The sequence below is a fragment of the Hemiscyllium ocellatum genome, chromosome 3 (assembly GCF_020745735.1).
Source record: "Hemiscyllium ocellatum isolate sHemOce1 chromosome 3, sHemOce1.pat.X.cur, whole genome shotgun sequence".
Lineage (NCBI taxonomy): Eukaryota > Metazoa > Chordata > Chondrichthyes > Orectolobiformes > Hemiscylliidae > Hemiscyllium > Hemiscyllium ocellatum.
Window position 1 is genome coordinate 82,198,232 of NC_083403.1, and position 16,932 is coordinate 82,215,163.

Genomic DNA, 16,932 nt, shown 5'->3' on the forward strand with positions numbered 1-16,932 from the left:
GTTATTTTTCAATGGAGCAAGTTTTTCCAAAAACGCTTACATGATACAAAAAAAAACACAATCTAATGCATCTGGGAATTTTCTGCTCTTGTATTTGAAGTCCAGCAGAAACAGAAAACTTCCACTGATGGTTGCTTTTTGGGATTCCCCACAACTTTCAGACTGATTAATACAAATGTATTGCATATATTTGACATAACTAAATCTTAAGTTTCATGACTGACAGATGTGATTGAATATATTAAGTTATTGGGCTCTTAACCAGAATGACAATGGATTTTTGTGTAGTTGTTTTATTTTAACAACAAGGTCCACATCCGCATCCAGAAGCTCTAAGAATTCACGAATTTACCTACAGATAAATATCAAATTTAGACTCAAGACTTAGTCGTTACAGAATTGAATGCAGTTTGACTCTTCAGAACTTCAGTCCCTGACTCAAAGAAATCAGTCCTGTTCCTCCCTCCACAGATGCTGTAGATTTTCTCCAGCACTCGATTTGTTTCAAACTTCCACAATATTTTGCTTCTACTTGCTATTAAAAGATTTGGTTTTAACAATTTGTATAATTTATTGTCTTTCATGATACAAGTGCCTGAGAATGGGAGATTTGTAAATGTGTAAACTGATTTGTGAAACAAGCACTTTTATACAGTCACCATTTAAAAACATTAAGCCTGAGTGTCGTTCTAAAAATAGAAATGGAGTTGCTAATCCAGGCACTTGGAGGGACGTTTACTTGAACACCTGCTGTGTTTAAAGTTCAGAATGATCTGTATTCTGTTGCTGAAAGTTGTAAAATCTCCCAAACAAGGGTTTTACTCATATGAAGATGTCACCTTGAAATGCACAGTTAATAATATTAATGCTAACACTGTTGAGCCACATCACAAGAATTAATCCCTACAGCCCAAACATGTTACGACATTTGTATAATTTAAGCAGATACTCCATGAAAGAAAGGAACTCCGTGATCAGTGTTCCATAGATTAAGTCCATAAAAAGGAGCTCTCATGCACAAGAATTATTTCTGCTGCAGGCAGACATTTATTTCCACATTCCCTGCTTAATCTGTGTGCACCTGTCAGCACTCCTCTCTTCTCATTTCATGTCTGGAGCCTTAGGCCTGTGATTTTTGATTTTCTGACTTTCTGCTCACTTCAGTTAGAAAATAGACACTGCAAAGAATGCTGTCTATTGGGCCTACAAGGCTGAACATGATTGAATCCATTACAATGTTAAGACAAGTCCAGACAAATATAATGATTGAAATAACCATTTTACTTTACAAGTATTAATAAGATAAAGGAATCAAGTTAGATTCATAGCACAGTGAGGCTGGAAAATGGGAGAAAGTGAGGACTTATGCCCAAAATATTGACTCTCTTGCTCTTTGGATGCTGTCTGACCTGCTATGCTTTTCCACCACCGCACTTTTTGACGATGACAGAGGCTGGAAAATCCCCACCTTGTAAGTGGTTAGAGAGGTGGCGAGAAGGGGAAACAATTGAGTGAGTTGGTCCTGGAGTGATATTAACCCCCTTGACTTGCAGCCTCACCAATTAATGTTACTGGGTGAAAAGACTGGTGATTCTCAACATGCCAGCAATCACAGCACATAAATGGTCAAGGGCGCATAAGGTTTCAACTTACCATCATTAGGACTATCTGCCACCCCAAAAGCACTCTTCCTTTAGAGGAGGAGTCAATAAGCAAGGGGCACAGATTTAAAGGTTAGAAGTCAAAGTCCAAGAGAAACGGTGAGAATAATTCTTTTCACACGAAGGGCAGAGGAAGTTTGGAACTCACCTGACTGAAAAGGAGTCAGAAACACTCATAATATTTAAGGATTTGGACATTGATTTGTATTACTGAAGCTTCCATGGCGATGAGCTAAAAGGTTGAAAGTGGGATTAGTGCAGTCAAATCTTTGTTAACTGGTGAAGGGGGACTCCATTTGCCCCAATCTTGGGATTATCTAATCTCCAAAAGCCAAACTCCTGCTCATTCTTTCAACTCCCTGAAATCTCATCCCACAGGAAGCAAAACAAAGTATTTACTTTTGGATCCCCTGAAGATTAGGCATCGACCAACAGTCTTTAGGACCCAGAAACTGCTGAACTCCGATTGGATGGCAGCTCTGACAAGGCTGTCCAATGTCGAGGCCTGCATTAGACTGAGGAGTTCATTGGTCACCTCTTAATGTGTGGACAGAATCAGAAAACAGTGAGCTTCCTCTGCTATGAGAATGATAAGTCAGCCACAACTTAAATCATTGACCCCCACCACCATACACTAATCTTGCAGATCAGAGAATCATAGCTTAAGGCTCTGGTTTGTGCTGTAGAGATTAAACTTCCCATTCATCTGATTTTGTAAAAATCTGATGAACAACGTATAAAAACAGTGCAATAAAACTGCTCCTTATGTAATTTTTTCTCAGATAATTACTTTCCCAAGGTTTGCCTGCCTTTATAAACATGGCACTCCTTGTTTGAGATTGAAATTACTTTTGGCTACATACTACTCTTACTTTCTGTTCGATTCACCTGACATTAATTTAAATTATTTATTTTCATGTAAAAATCTCTTTTTTCCAATGATGATTTTCAGAGAACAACTATTATCTTAAAGCAAAAGATAACAAGAATACTCTCTGTCCTCTCTGGAACTAACTTCCCACCAGGAATGTTTGCATATCCAATTCTGAAGCCTCTGGGAATTGTGGCTGCATGTTGAGAAAAAGCAGTTTTAGTTTACGGTTTGTCTTTGCTAAATTAAACAGGAAAACAACAGTACTATGGCCAGATACCGTTACACCATGTAGAATGATTTCATAAAAAGATAAAAATACAAACAAAATGGAGATGTTTCATTATTCTGGGTGACTCCAGGAGAAACAGGTTGTTTTGCCTGGGGTGCTTTAAATATGAGAATCAAGTTATGTATTTGAATAGTGAATTTTTGCAAGTTATTTCATAACCCATTAGTTACATGCAAAGCACACTTGATAAACAACATTTCTAAACAGAATGTTAAATTTAAAAGGCAGTTCTATTACATATTGAATTGACACCTTGAATTCAAAGTAAGTTGCCTCCAAAGTTCTGATAATTGTTTCTTTCTCAATCATTTTTTAATGCTAACAGAAAGCAGCATGGTTGTTTCTTGACGCCATTCATTATTAACTGGCATTTAGATACAGCCAGGCACAGAGCAAATTTAATTCTGCCCTGATAAGTGAGTTAATGCACATCAACTCTATGTTGCTGTAAGCATATATCACTCATGAATCAGTGCCAATTGTAGTATATTATTAAACTGTACCTTTTGTTCCACTGGGGAGATGTATATAACATTAGTTTGATAATGGTTGCCTGCAGTTCAGCATACCTAAAGTGAATGTAAAGTGAGTTGACATGAAAGGGGCAAGCAAACCCTATTATAATAAATTTGTAACAAATGAAAATAAAATGACAATGAAGAAATGGTTACCATGAGATGGCACTAAGTAGGCATAGAGGCTTTAACAGGTCTTGGGATGAGTGGAGGGCAGATTGTTTTGAATTCTAACTAAGCTGTTTGTGGCATAGCCTGCTTTCAATTAGCATAGTATGGGCTATATTTATAGTCTAAAGTACATGAATGAGGAAAGCGAGAGAGTCTGGCAAAAGTCACATAAAAACATCTAATTCAACACTAATGAACTTATGGCCTAAATCAATTCCATCTAAGATGAGTCATCTAAACTTGTAACACTTGTAATCAGAGTTGATGATGTTATTAAGTCTCATCTTTTAATTTAAGAAAGGGTGCAAGGAAAAATCAATTTCTTGAAACTATCCATGTAATCCTGGGAAAAGTTAAGCTTCTGACCACTAAATAAACAGTGTACCTACATTAAGAGATTACTTGATCTCTGGAAATTCTTGAAGCAAAAGACAGGAGAGAAATATATAAAACAAATATTATAATGCAGCTCAAAAGTATTTTACTCACACAGTGCAAGAGTAAATACTTATCCAGCTAATTGAACTGTGAGTAACAGTAGAATATACATGAAAAGAGCAGATAGAAGGGGAAAAAGTAAAGAAAAGCAACAATAATGAGGATAGAGACAGGATATGAATGAATGAATAAAATAAATGAACTGTTCATTGTCCATTTAATGGTGATTTGTTAATAATCTAAAAATTCAATACATAATTTCTTTAACTTTCTGCTTCTTAAAGAGATAACTCAGTCACAAACAACAGATGCCTCTTTTCTCCCCTTTGAAATGCCTCAGCAAGTGATGAAGTGTTGAAAAAGATATTCAAGCACCTACTGGTGTACTTCAGGAGGCAATTCCAGAAAAAGGGGATTTAAAACTAATTAACCCAGCAATATTCACTGAACCTTGAGGAGGAAGTCTGCAATGTTATGGGAAGGTAACATCATTGTGCTTTGTTAGAAGTCAACAAGTAGCATTGCTTTGAAAAATGATGCCATGAGCTTTTGGTAATTTCAGTCGGACACATGAGAATTTGGAAGCTTTCAAATATTTTAGCCTCATTTCAGTCCTGACAGGCCCAAAGGCTGTGACCTAAGTCGGCCATTTAAGAAGTACCTATTTTAAAGAAGCAGGTCAGTTTTTCACTGCAATTGAATAATGAATGTAATAACATTAAAAAAAATCATGCTTGGCATTGTTTTACAATATTTGAAAGTTAAAATTATCCAATTTGCACAGTCTTCAGATCACAAAAATATAGCTTCAAAAATTAATTTATAAAAAGTCAAATGATTTCAATAATTTCCATTACAATACTGAATATGCTCAATTTTCTACATGACAAAATTGGAAGGTGGCAAAGGCTGGTATTTGTGCAATCCTTCTATTAGATTTAGTATTCAGTTATGAGAATTCCAAAGGTCAGTGAGCAGACTACCCATCCAATCAGCATGGTGTCGGTAAAGTATGCTGTTACAAGTATGTTTTTATTTATTAATTTTAAACTACAAGGGAAGTCATGTTCACGATAAAATTGACAAAAAGAAATCCCTTTGTTCTGGCTAATCTTAGGTATGAAGTTTATATGCTTCACAGTCTGGCAGCTTCTTTGTTTCTTCAGCCCCTTAAAATGTTTCCAGCAGCAGGGATTCCGATGCTTAAAACATATTTTTTGTGTGAAATACCCAGCACCAGCAAGTTTTCTTCATTTATTTTTCTCAATCACAAAAGTACATTTTAACAAAATTCCTTTGAAACTATTTAAACAAAAAGGGGTTAACCTGTTCATTACCTGAAAAAGATTAATAATTCCTTTGTTGGCATAGTACCAGAGATACTTTATTTATGTGTGCCTTTGTTATGAAGGAAAATCGTGCAACTTCAATCTAATGTTTGCTGTTGCAAATGCTAATTGAGACATGTAAATATTTCTCTTCCAGGTAGATTGTCTGTGATGAGTTCCATTCACAGTATAATGGAATCAGTAGTCAAGAATGCTATTTAGATAGAATTCTCCAGCCAGTTTGTTGCCTTCACAAATTGTCAACACAAAATAGCCATAAAAAGGTTAGTTATCTATGATTCTTTTAAAGAAGAACTTTTCTTGCTGCCCCAATGTCCAGGTTCACAGCTATGGAATCCAGTTGAAACTGATCCAGTACATTCTAAGTATGTCTTGCTGATGATCAAGGGTCATCTAACCATGCATACAATCTGTCAAAATTAAATGTACATCATTCACCACTTGAACACAGCTAGGAACTACAGAAACATGAGCCTGAGAACTATTTCTCCAAGATAACCTTTGAGTCACTAGAAAAACACAAGACCAAGATAGACAAAGTTATAATGCTTTTTTGGTCCAAAGATCCTCAAGATTGACAGTTTCCAATTTTTCAGAGAATCCATATTGCATCTGCAACCTAGATGATTTTTAGTCCTAAAATAATTTCATAGCATAGCTGGAAACATAAACAGTGAGAAGTAGCTACAAGGAAATGAGGTGCATTTACTTGATGTCATGATCTACATTAACAAATAAAAATCAAAAACGCAGTAAGATCAAAACATGCTGCAAAACAAAATCATCATAGAAGACCTATCGAAACTTTAGGCTATAAATTAACATCAGCTTTGAGCGCTAGAGGTGCAATGTGTGACTTATCTGCTCCTATTCAGATTGAGCTTGACAACCTGTTCATATACCCACTTCATGTGAAATGATTTCATGGCACAGTGATCCAGAGGTTAGCACTGCTGCCTCATAGCACCAGGGACCCAGATTTGATTCCAGCTTTGGGTCACTGCATGGAGTTTGCACATTCTCCCTAAGCCTTTGAGTTTCCTCAGGGTGCTCCAGTTTCTTCCCACAGTCCAAAAATGTTGACCATGTTTAATTGCCCAGAGAGTCAAGGGATCTGCAGGCTAGGTGGATTAGCCATGATAAATCTGGGATTACAGGGATGCACTCAGGTGTTGAGTTAGGATGGGATGCTCTTCAGAGGGTTGGTACAGACTTGGTGGGCTGAATACCCTCTTTCCACAATGGATGGATTCAATGATTTCAACTCCAGATAGTCAGCAGTACCAGAGAACACCACTAGCAAGCGCTGCAACACAGCAGGAGGGCCTGGCAGCATTCTTTGCAGGCCATATGGTACACCATAAAGTTCTTATTAAAGGTCAGTCATATCCGAGAATCAGAGATGTACAATATGGAAACAGACCCTTCGGTCCATATCTATCAATGCCAACCAGATATCCTAAATTAATGTAGTTTCATTTGCCGGCATTTGACCCATTTCACTCCAAACCAATCTTACTCATATACCCATCCAGATGTCTTTTAAATGCTGGAATTGTACCAGCCTCCACCACTTCCTCAGGCAGCATTCCATACACACACCACCCTCTGCGTGAAAAAGTTGTCCCTTAGGTCTCTTTTAAACCTTTCCCCTCTCACCTTAAATCTATGCCCTCTTGTTCTGGACTTACCCAACCCAAGGAAAAGACCTTGTCTATTTACCCTATCCATTTCCCTCATTAATTTATAAACCTCTATAAGGTCACCCCTCGGCCTCTGTTCCAGGGAAAGCAGCCCCAAGCCTATGCAGCCTCCCTCCAGCTCAAACCCACCAACTCTGGCAACATCCTTGTAAATCTTTTCTGAATCCTTTCAAGTTTAACAACATACATTCTATTGGAGGAAGACCAGAATTGCACGCAATATTCCAAAGAGGCCTATCCAATGTCCTGTACAGCCGCAACATCAACTCCCAACTCCTATACTCAATGCTCTAAACAATAAAGGCAAGGATGCCTATACCCCTGGTTCCGGGTTTTAGATATTTCAGTAAGAACAGGGAATGTGATAAAAGAGGGGAAGGTATGGCATTGTTAATCAAGGACAGTATTATGGTGGCAGAAGGATATTTGATGAAGATTCGTCTATTGAAGTAGTATGGGCTGATGTTAGAAACATGACTATCCCTATTGGGAGCTTTCTATATGCCTCTGAAAAGTTGTAGAGATTCAGAGGAAAGGATTGCAAAGATGATCTTAGATATTAGCGAAAGTAATAGTTGATATGGGGGACTTTAACTTTCCAAATACTGACTGGAAATGCTATAGTTTTTGAGTATTTTAGATGGGTCAGTTTTTGTCCAACCTGTGCAGGAGGCCACATTGGATTTGATATTGGTAATGTACCAGGCCCAGTGTTAGATTTGGAGTTAGCTGAGCACTTTGGTGATAGTGGCCACAATTCGTTTACATTTACTTTAGCGATGGAAAGGAATACTCACATACTGCAGGGCAAGAGTTATAGCTGCAGGAAAGGCAATTGTCATGTAATTAGGCAAGGTTTAGGATGCATACAACGGGGAAGGAAAATGCAGGGATGGGCTTGAATGTGGAGCTTGTTCAAGGAACAGCTACTGCGAGTCATTAATTAGTATGTACCTGTTAGACAGGGAGGAACTGGTCAAGTGAGGGAGTTTGGTTTACTAAAGAAGTTGAATCTTGTCAAGAAGAAGGAGGCTTGTGTAAAGATGAGACAAGGCGGCTCGGTTAGGGCATTTGAGAGTTAAAAGTTAGCCAGGAAGGACCTAAAGAGAGAGCTAAGAAGAGCCAGGAGAGACATGAGAAATCTTTGGCAGGAAGGATCAAGGAAAACCCTAAAGCTTTCTAAAGGTATGCCAGGAATAAAAGAATGATTAGAGTAAGGTTACAGCCAGTCAAGGACAGGAGTGGGAAGTAGTGGGAATGTGTGGAGTCTGGAGAGATAGGAGAGATGCTAAATGAATATTTTTCATCAGTATTCACACTGAAAAAAGACAATGTTGTCGAAGCGAATACTGAGATACAGGCTACTAGGCTAGGCATGATTGAGGTTCATAAGGAGCATAGCAATTCTGGAAAGTTTGAAAATAGCCAAGTCCCCTGGGCCGGATGGGATGTATCCAAGGACTTTCTGGGAAGCTAGCGAGGAGTTTGCAGAACCTTTGGCTTTATGTTGTCATTCTCTACAGGAATAGTGCCAGAAGACTGAAGGATAGCAAATGTCCCCTTGTTCAAGGAGGGGATTAGAGGCTAATTACATGACCAGTGAGTCTTACTTTGGTTGTGGGTAAAGTGTTGGAAAGAATTATGAGAGATAGGACTTATAATCAACTAGAAAGAAATAATTGGATTAGGGATAGTCAACATGGTTTTGTGAAGGGTAGGTCGTGCCTCACAAACCTTATTGAGTTCTTTGAGAAGGTGACCAAACAGGTGGATGAGGGTAAAGCGGTTGATGTGGTGTATATGGATTTTGATAAGGTTCCCCACAATAGGCTATTGCAGAAAATTCAGAATCATGGGATTAAGGGTGATTTAGCGATTTGGATCAGAAATGGGCTAGCTGAAAGAAAACGGAGGATGGTGGTTGATGGGAAATGTTCATCCTGAAGTTCAGTTACTAGTGTACTACAAGGATGTGTTTTGGAGCCACTGCTGTTTGTAATTTTTATAAATGACTTGGATGAGGGCATAGAAGGATGGGTTAGTAAATTTGCAGATGACACTAAAGTCAGTGGAGTTGTGGACCGTGGCAAAGTATGTTGTAGGTTACAGAGGGACATAGATAAGCTGCAGAGCTGGGCTGAGAGGTGGCAAATGGAGTTCAATGCAGAAAAGTGTGAGGTCATTCACTTTGGAAGGACTAACAGGAATACAGAGTACTAGACCAATGGTAAAATTATTTGTAGTGCGGATGAACAGAGAGATCTCAATGTCCATGTACATAGATCGCTGAAAGTTGCTACCCAGGTTGATAGGGTTATTAAGAAGGTGTATGGTGTATTAGTATTTATTGGTACAGGGACTGAGTTTCAGAGCCATGAGCTCATGTTGCAGCTCTACAAACCTCTGGTGCAGCTGCACTTGAAGTATTGCAGACAGTTCTGGTCACCACATTATAGGAAGGATATGAAAGCATTGAAAAGGGTGCAAAGGAGATTTACCAGGATGTTGCATGGTATGAGGGAAGGTCTTACGAGGAAAGGCTGAGGGATTTGAGAAGAAGGTTGAGAGGTGACTTAATAGAGACATATAAGATGAGGATAGAGACGAATAGAGAGGGTGGACACTGAGAGCCTTTTTCCTCAGATGGTGATGGCTAGCACAAGGGGACATAGAGATAGGATAGATGTCAGAGGTAGGTTCTTTACCGAGAGAGTAGTAAGGGCGTGGAATACCTTGAGTAGACTCGCCAATTCTAAGGGCATTTAAATGCTCATTGGATAAACATATGGAGGATAATGGAATAGTGTAGATTAGATGGGCTTCAGATTGGTTTAGCAGGTCAGCACAACAGAGGGCTGAAGGGCCTATACTATGCTGTAATGTTCTATGTTCTACCAAATGCCTTCTTTACTTTCCTATCTACCTACAACTCCACCAAAACCTACATTCCAAGGTATCTTTGTTCATCAAAACTCCCCAGGACTTTACCATTAAGTGTATTAGTCCTGCCCTGATTTGACTTTCCAAAATGCAGCAACTCACATTTATCTAAATTAAACTCCATCTGCCACTCTCTGGCCCATTGTACTCTAAGGTAACCATCTTCACTGTGTACTACATCTCCAATTTTTGTGTCACCTGCAGACTTGCTAACTATACCTCATATGCTCACATCCAAATCATTTATATAAATGACAAAAAGCAGTGGACTCAGCACTAATCCTTGTGGCACACCACCAGTCACAGGCCTCCAGTCTGAAAAACTCCACCACCACCCTCTGTCTTCTATCTTTGAGCCAGTTCTGTAACCAAATGGCTAGTTCTCCATGCATTCCATGTGATCAAACCTTGCTAGCCAGTCTACCATGAGGAACCTTGTCAAATGCCTTACTGAAGTCTATCAGGAAGCTAAACACAAAAGATCGAATGGAAATCCTTGCAAGCAAATATCAGGGCAAAGGTGGGGTGGGGGAGGGGTCAGAGAAACGACAATTCAAAGTAACAGTTACTGCAATTAAGGTATTTGTAATGCAAATTGTCAGGAAGACAGTCATCATGTTTCTTAGGCTGGGGGCAAGGACTTCTCTTGAAAGGGAGGGACACAAATGGCCAGAAAGGTCAACTTCCAAAATCTGGATCGGAGGACTTAGCAGTGGTAATGATTTCACCCAGTACAGTAGTCAATGTCAGTGAATGCACTGTCACACAATATCATCTATCCATTACAACACCCACACTCACGTTGGTCAGTATACCCTACCTCCACGTCTCCTTCAATACCTCCCTGGTATTCACAGCTCATTCTAAACATCAGATATTCTACCTCAACCGCCCACACATATCAATGATTCCAGCCTCATGCCCAAATTTCACTGCATCCAGCTACTTATGAAAAGTAGATAACCCAACATAATGCTATAAACATTCTGCTTGCAGGATAAATTGTCTATGACAAAAATCAGAGTAGAACCAGTAGGGAAGAAAGGCAGAGCACTGGACGCCATCTAGGTGGACTTCAGTAAGGCGTTTGATAAGGTTTGACATGGTAGACTGGTGAGTGAGATTAGATCACATGGAATACACGGAGAACTAGCCACTTGGATACAGAACTGGCTTGAAGATAACACATAGAGGGTGGTGGTGAAGGGCTGCTTTTCTGACTGGAGGCCTGTGATCAGCATTGTGCCACAAGGAGCGGTGTTGTGTTCACTGCTTTTTAACATTTAGATAAATGATTTGGATGTGAATATAGCTGGTATCATTAGTAAGTGACACCAAAATTGATGGTGTAGTGGACAGAAAAAAGAAAGGTTACCTCAGAGTACAACAGGACCTTGATCAGATGGGCCAATGGAGTGAGAAGTGGCAGATGGAGTTTAAATTTAGTTAAGCGTGAGGTGCTGCATTTTGGTAGGGCATTTCAGGGCAGGACCTATACACTTAATGATAAAGTCCTGGGGTGTGTTGCTGAACGAAGATACTTTGGGGTTCATTGTTCTTTGACAGTAGAGTCACAAGTTGACAGAGTAGTTAAGGCTATGTTTGGTACACTTGCCTTTATTGGTCAGTACCTTGAGTACGGGAGTTGGGAGGTCATATTGTAGCTGAATTCAATTCAGGAAAGCTGTATGAAACTTGAAAGGATACAGAAAAGATTTATAAGGATGTTACAAGAATTGGAGGGTTTGAGTTATAGTGCGAGGCTGACTAAGCTGGGGCTATTTTCCCTGGCGCACTGGAGGCTGAGGAGTGACCATATAGAGGTTTATAATGTCATAAGGGGCATGGAGAGGGTGAATAGACAAGGTCTTTTCCCAGGTCTGGGGGAGTCCTAAACTAGAGGACATAGGTTTAAGGTGAGAGGGGAAAGATTTAAAAAGGGACCTGGGAGGCAACCTTTTCATGTCAACGGTGTTGTGTGTATGGAATGTGCTGCCAGAGGAGTGGTGGAGGCTGGTACAATTACAACATTTAAAAGGTATTTGGATAGATATACAAATAAGAAGGGTTGAGAGAGAGATGGGCCAAACACTGGCGAATGAGACTAATTAATTTAGGATATCTGGTTGGCATGGACGAGTTGAACCAAAAAGTCTGTTTCCATGCTGTATACCTCCATGACTCTAACTGTTTTATTTAGTGTGCTTGAGGAAGTTCCAAAAGCACTAATGAGAAGAGGTTTTCATCTTAAACCAGGCTAATTTTACAGTGAAAACTGCAGATGCTGGAGATCAGAGCTGAAAAATGTGTTGCTGGAAAAGTGCAGCAGGTCAGGCAGCATCCAAGGAGCAGGAGAATTGACGTTTCGGGCATAAGCTTTCTTCAGGAAAGAAAGCCCTTCAGGAAAGCCCTTCTTCAGGCCCTTCCTGCTCCTTGGATGCTCTCTGACCTGCTGCGCTTTTCCAGCAACACTTTTTCAGGTTAATTTTATACACAACACCTATGGAAAGGAACAGTCAAATGAGTTTCCCTTTCCTCAAATATTCTCATTGAGAAATTGATTGAGACATTCTCCACTACAGTCTGTCATAAACCTTGGTTAACAGACATGCTGAGATTACGACAAAGTTCCTTTAAGATTGACCTTATCAGCCACCTCATAAGTGGGGTCCAAGTCAATTGGACACCTTGAAAACCTGATACTGAAATAGGTCACATCAAATTTATAAGTGTGATAACCCTTGACATCAAGATTGCACTTGATCAAGTGTGACATCAAAATTAGTGTCAATGGTCATCAGGAGAAAAACCTGTCTGCTGATTCAATTCATACTTGACACAAAAGAAGGCAGTTGTGTTTGTGGTTGGATATCTTCACTTCAAAACATAAGTGCAGGAATTCCTCAGGGCAATGTCTAACACTCAACAATCTTAAGCTGCTTCATCAATGACCTTCCCTCCATTATTAGATCAGGAGTGGGATGTTTGCTGATGATTGTTCAGGACATTTGCGACTCCTCAGATTCTGAAGCAGTCCATGTGAAAGTGTAACAAGACATCGACAATTTTCAGGACCAAACTTGGTTTAACAAGTAACAAGTAAAATTTGTAACACTAAATTGTCAGGCAATGAATATCGCAAACTGGAGAAAATCGAACCACCACCTCTGGCATTACTGTCACTGATTGCCCCTTTATCGATATCTTGGGTGTTAACATTGTGCAGAAATATAACTGAACTTATCATATAAATACTGAGGCTACAAGAGCAGGTCAGAAGCTAGGAATCCTGCAGCGGTTAACTCAGCTCCTGAACCTCCAAAGCCTGTCCACTAATCTCATGCATAATTCAGATGGAATACCATTCATTTTCCTTGATGAATGCAGCTCCAATAACACTGAAGAAGCTTGGCAGCATCCAGAACAAAGCATTCTGCTTAATTGGCATGACATCCGCAGTTGCTCCTCTATCTCCGATAGTCAGTAGCAACTACTCACCAAAGCTGTATATTCCAAACCCATTACCATTTAGAGGGACGAGTGTATACATGGGAACACCAACATCTGCAGTTTTGCCTCCAAACCACTCTCCATCCTGACTTAGAAATACATTGTTTCCGTGTCACCGGGTCAAAATCCTGGAGCTCCTAGCAATAATATATATGTACCTAAACCAAATGGACTGCAGCAGTTTAAGGCGGCAACTCACCATCACCTTTCAAATTCAATTAGGAATGGACAGTAAATGCTGGCCCAGTCAGCAACACCTACAGCCATGAATGAAGATTTTTAAAACAAATTCTACAAGATAATGGTTACCCTAACAGATACCATCATGCTGCTCATCATAGAAATGCACGAAAGGAGGATCCTGGGTAATCCAAGATGGTGGACAGGAAAATTTTGTAACTGTAACAGCTGATCCTTTTTTGAGGTGTTATGGATATTGGAGGTGATCTCCTCGAATTCCAGAAGCAGCAATTACTATTTTATATGCTGTTTCAATTGTTTTGGAACTTTGGAGAGAAAAAAAGTCAAAACAATGACACTTTTAAAAGGGAGAAAGAAGGACAAAAGGTAGCGAGCACATGGTATGTAAGGGAGAGGGAGAAAGAAACCTACACTGTTAACGGACACAGCAGGGAATCTGCGCAGCTACCATCTTTGCTATTCGAATTCACGTATTGCTGGACAACAGACCGTATCTAGGAAAATTTAACAAACAAATTCACAACCGATCTTGGAGGAAGCTGTTTGGGAGAGGTAACACCACAGAAACCGCTGTGAATAGTTTTAAGTATAGTCTTGTTGTAAATCTACAATAGGGAGTAAACTGGGTTCTTTCTTTATTATATGTTTTATTTGGATCTGTCTGAAAGCAATTTTAAAAATATAAGCCATAAGTATAAAGTTAGCCTGGAGCACTGTTCTGTAGAGCAATACAACAGTGCTATTTTCTGGGTCTGTAGATTGGAAGGAGCAAAATGGCCTTTAATAGAGTGATATGCTCTTCTTGTCAGATGTGGAAGTTTCGAGAGAGTTTACGGATTACTGAGGATTATATCTGCAACAAAATGCTGTTGGTTGCAAATCCTGTTAGATCAAATGGATCTGTTAGAGTGACAATTAGAGACAATGAGGAATTTACAAGAGCTAGGGGTGTGACGGATGGCAGTTATAGGAAGGGAGCAAAGACAGGTACAGTCAGGTAAATGGCTTAATTCCCAGAAAGATAGGAAAGGTAGGCAGGTGGTACAGGAGTCTTCTGAGGCTATCCCCATTTCAAACAAGTATACTCTTTTGGAAAATGTAGGGGGCGATGGACTTTCAGGGGAATGTAGCATGAACAGTCAAGTTTCTAGTAGCAAGACAGGCTCTAATGTAATGAGAGTGTGTCAGGTTCCAGGTGAACGATTGTCAGAGGCACAGACAGACGTTTCTGCGGCCAGCAGCAAAAAGTCAGAATGGTGTGTCACCTCCCTGGTACCAGGATCAAGGGTGTCACAGAGAGGGTAAAAAATGTTTTCAAAAGGGGAAAGGGACCAGGAGGAGGTCAATGTAGACATTGGTAATGACATAGGAACGGAAAAAGAGGAGATTCTGAAGGGAGAATATAGAAAGTTAGGCAAGAATTTAAAAAGGAGGTCCTCGAGGGTAGTAATATCTGGATTACTCCTGGAGCTATGAGCTAGTGATGGTAGAAATTGGAGGATAGAGCAGATGAAAGCATGGCTGAGAAACTGGTGTATGGGAGAAGGGTTCACGTTTTTGGATCACTGGAATCTCATCTGGGTTGGAAGTACAAGAAGGATGGATTGCATCTGAATTAAACGGGAACTAATATACTGGCAGGGAGATTAGCTAGAGCTGCTCTGGAGGATTTAAACTAGTAAGGGGGGGGGGGAATAGTGGGACCCAGGGGGATACTGAGGAAAGATATCAATCTGAGACTGGCATAGTTGAGAAAAGAAGCAAGTCAAACAGTCAGGGTAGGCAGGGTCAAAGCAGAGAACAAGGTAGGACTGATCAATTAAACTGCATATATTTCAATGCAAGAGGCTTGACAGGGAAGGCAGATTAATTCAGGGCATGGTTAGGATCATGGGACTGGGATATCATAGCAATTACAGAGACGTGACTCAGGGATGGACAGGACTGGCAGCTTACAGATCCAGGATACAAATGCTATAGGAAGGAAGAAAGGGAGGTAAGAGAAGAGGGGAAGTGGCGCTTTTGATAAGGGATAGCATGCATTACAGCTGTACTTAGGGAAGATATTCCAAGAAATACATCCAGGGAAGTTATTTGGGTGGAACTGAGAAATAAGAAAGGGATGATCACCTTATTGGGATTGTATTATAAACCCCCTAATAGTCAGAGGGAAATTGAAAAACAAAACTTGTAAGACTTCAGTTACCAGAGCTGAAAATGTGTTGCTGGAAAAGCTCGGCAGGTCAGGCAGCATCCAAGGAACAGGAGATTTGACGTTTCGGGCATAAGCCGAATCTCCTGTTTCTTGGATGCTGCCTGACCTGCTGCGCTTTTCCAGCAATACATTTTCAGCTCTGATCTTCAGCATCTGCAGACTTCACTTTCTCCTCGAAGACTTCAGTTACCAGTCAGAATAATAGGGTGGTAATGGTAGGGGATTTTAACTTTGCAAATATAAACTGGGACTGACAAAGTGTCAAGGATTGAGATGGACAGGAATTTGTTAAGAGTTTACAAGAAAATTTTCTGATTTAGTATGTGGATGTACCTACAAGAGAAGGTGTAAAACCTGATCTATTATTAGGAAATAAGGCAGGACAGGTGACTGAGATGTCAGTGGGGGAGCACTTTGGGGCCAGCGACCATAATTCTATTGGTTTTAAAATAGTGATGTAAAAGAATACACCAGATCTAAAAATTGAAGTTCTAAATTGGAGGAAGGCTAATTTTGACAGTATTACAGCGAGAGAGAGAGAGAGAGACAGACAGACAGACAGACAGACAGAGAGAACCTGCACAGTTACTGCCTTTGCTGTTTGAATTCATGTATCACTGGACATTGGAGTGCATCTGGGAAAATTAACAAACAGTGAATTTCACAACTAATCTTGGAGGAACTGTTGGGTGAAGTTCACAACACAGAATCAGATAAGTTAATCGTTGTTTTTAAGTGTGGCACAGTCGGGAGTAGAGTGGGTTCTTGCTTGATTATATGTTTTTTGGATATATGTCTCTTGATTAAACTTAAAATATATAAGCCATGACTATGAATTTAACCTACGACAGTGTTTGTAGAGGAAGAAAATTGTGTTTTTTTCTGGGTCTGTAGATTGAGAAGAAAAAAAAATGGCCTTTAATACAGTGATATGTACTTCTTGTCAGATGTGGGAGTTTAAAAAGAGTTTAAGGGTTGCTGCGGATTATAGGCTGTGAATCTTATCAGATCGAATGGATCAGTTGGGGAGACAGTTAGAAGCAATGAGGAATGTGCAACAGCAACA

At 39.9% G+C, this 16,932-nt stretch overlaps 1 protein-coding gene across 7 annotated transcripts in view; it reads right to left on the bottom strand.

Annotated features, from left to right (window-relative positions):
• Nucleotides 1-16,932, bottom strand: part of LOC132806371 (protein eva-1 homolog A-like) — a 399,357-nt gene that overhangs the window by 211,844 nt on the left and 170,581 nt on the right. The window lies entirely within an intron of this gene.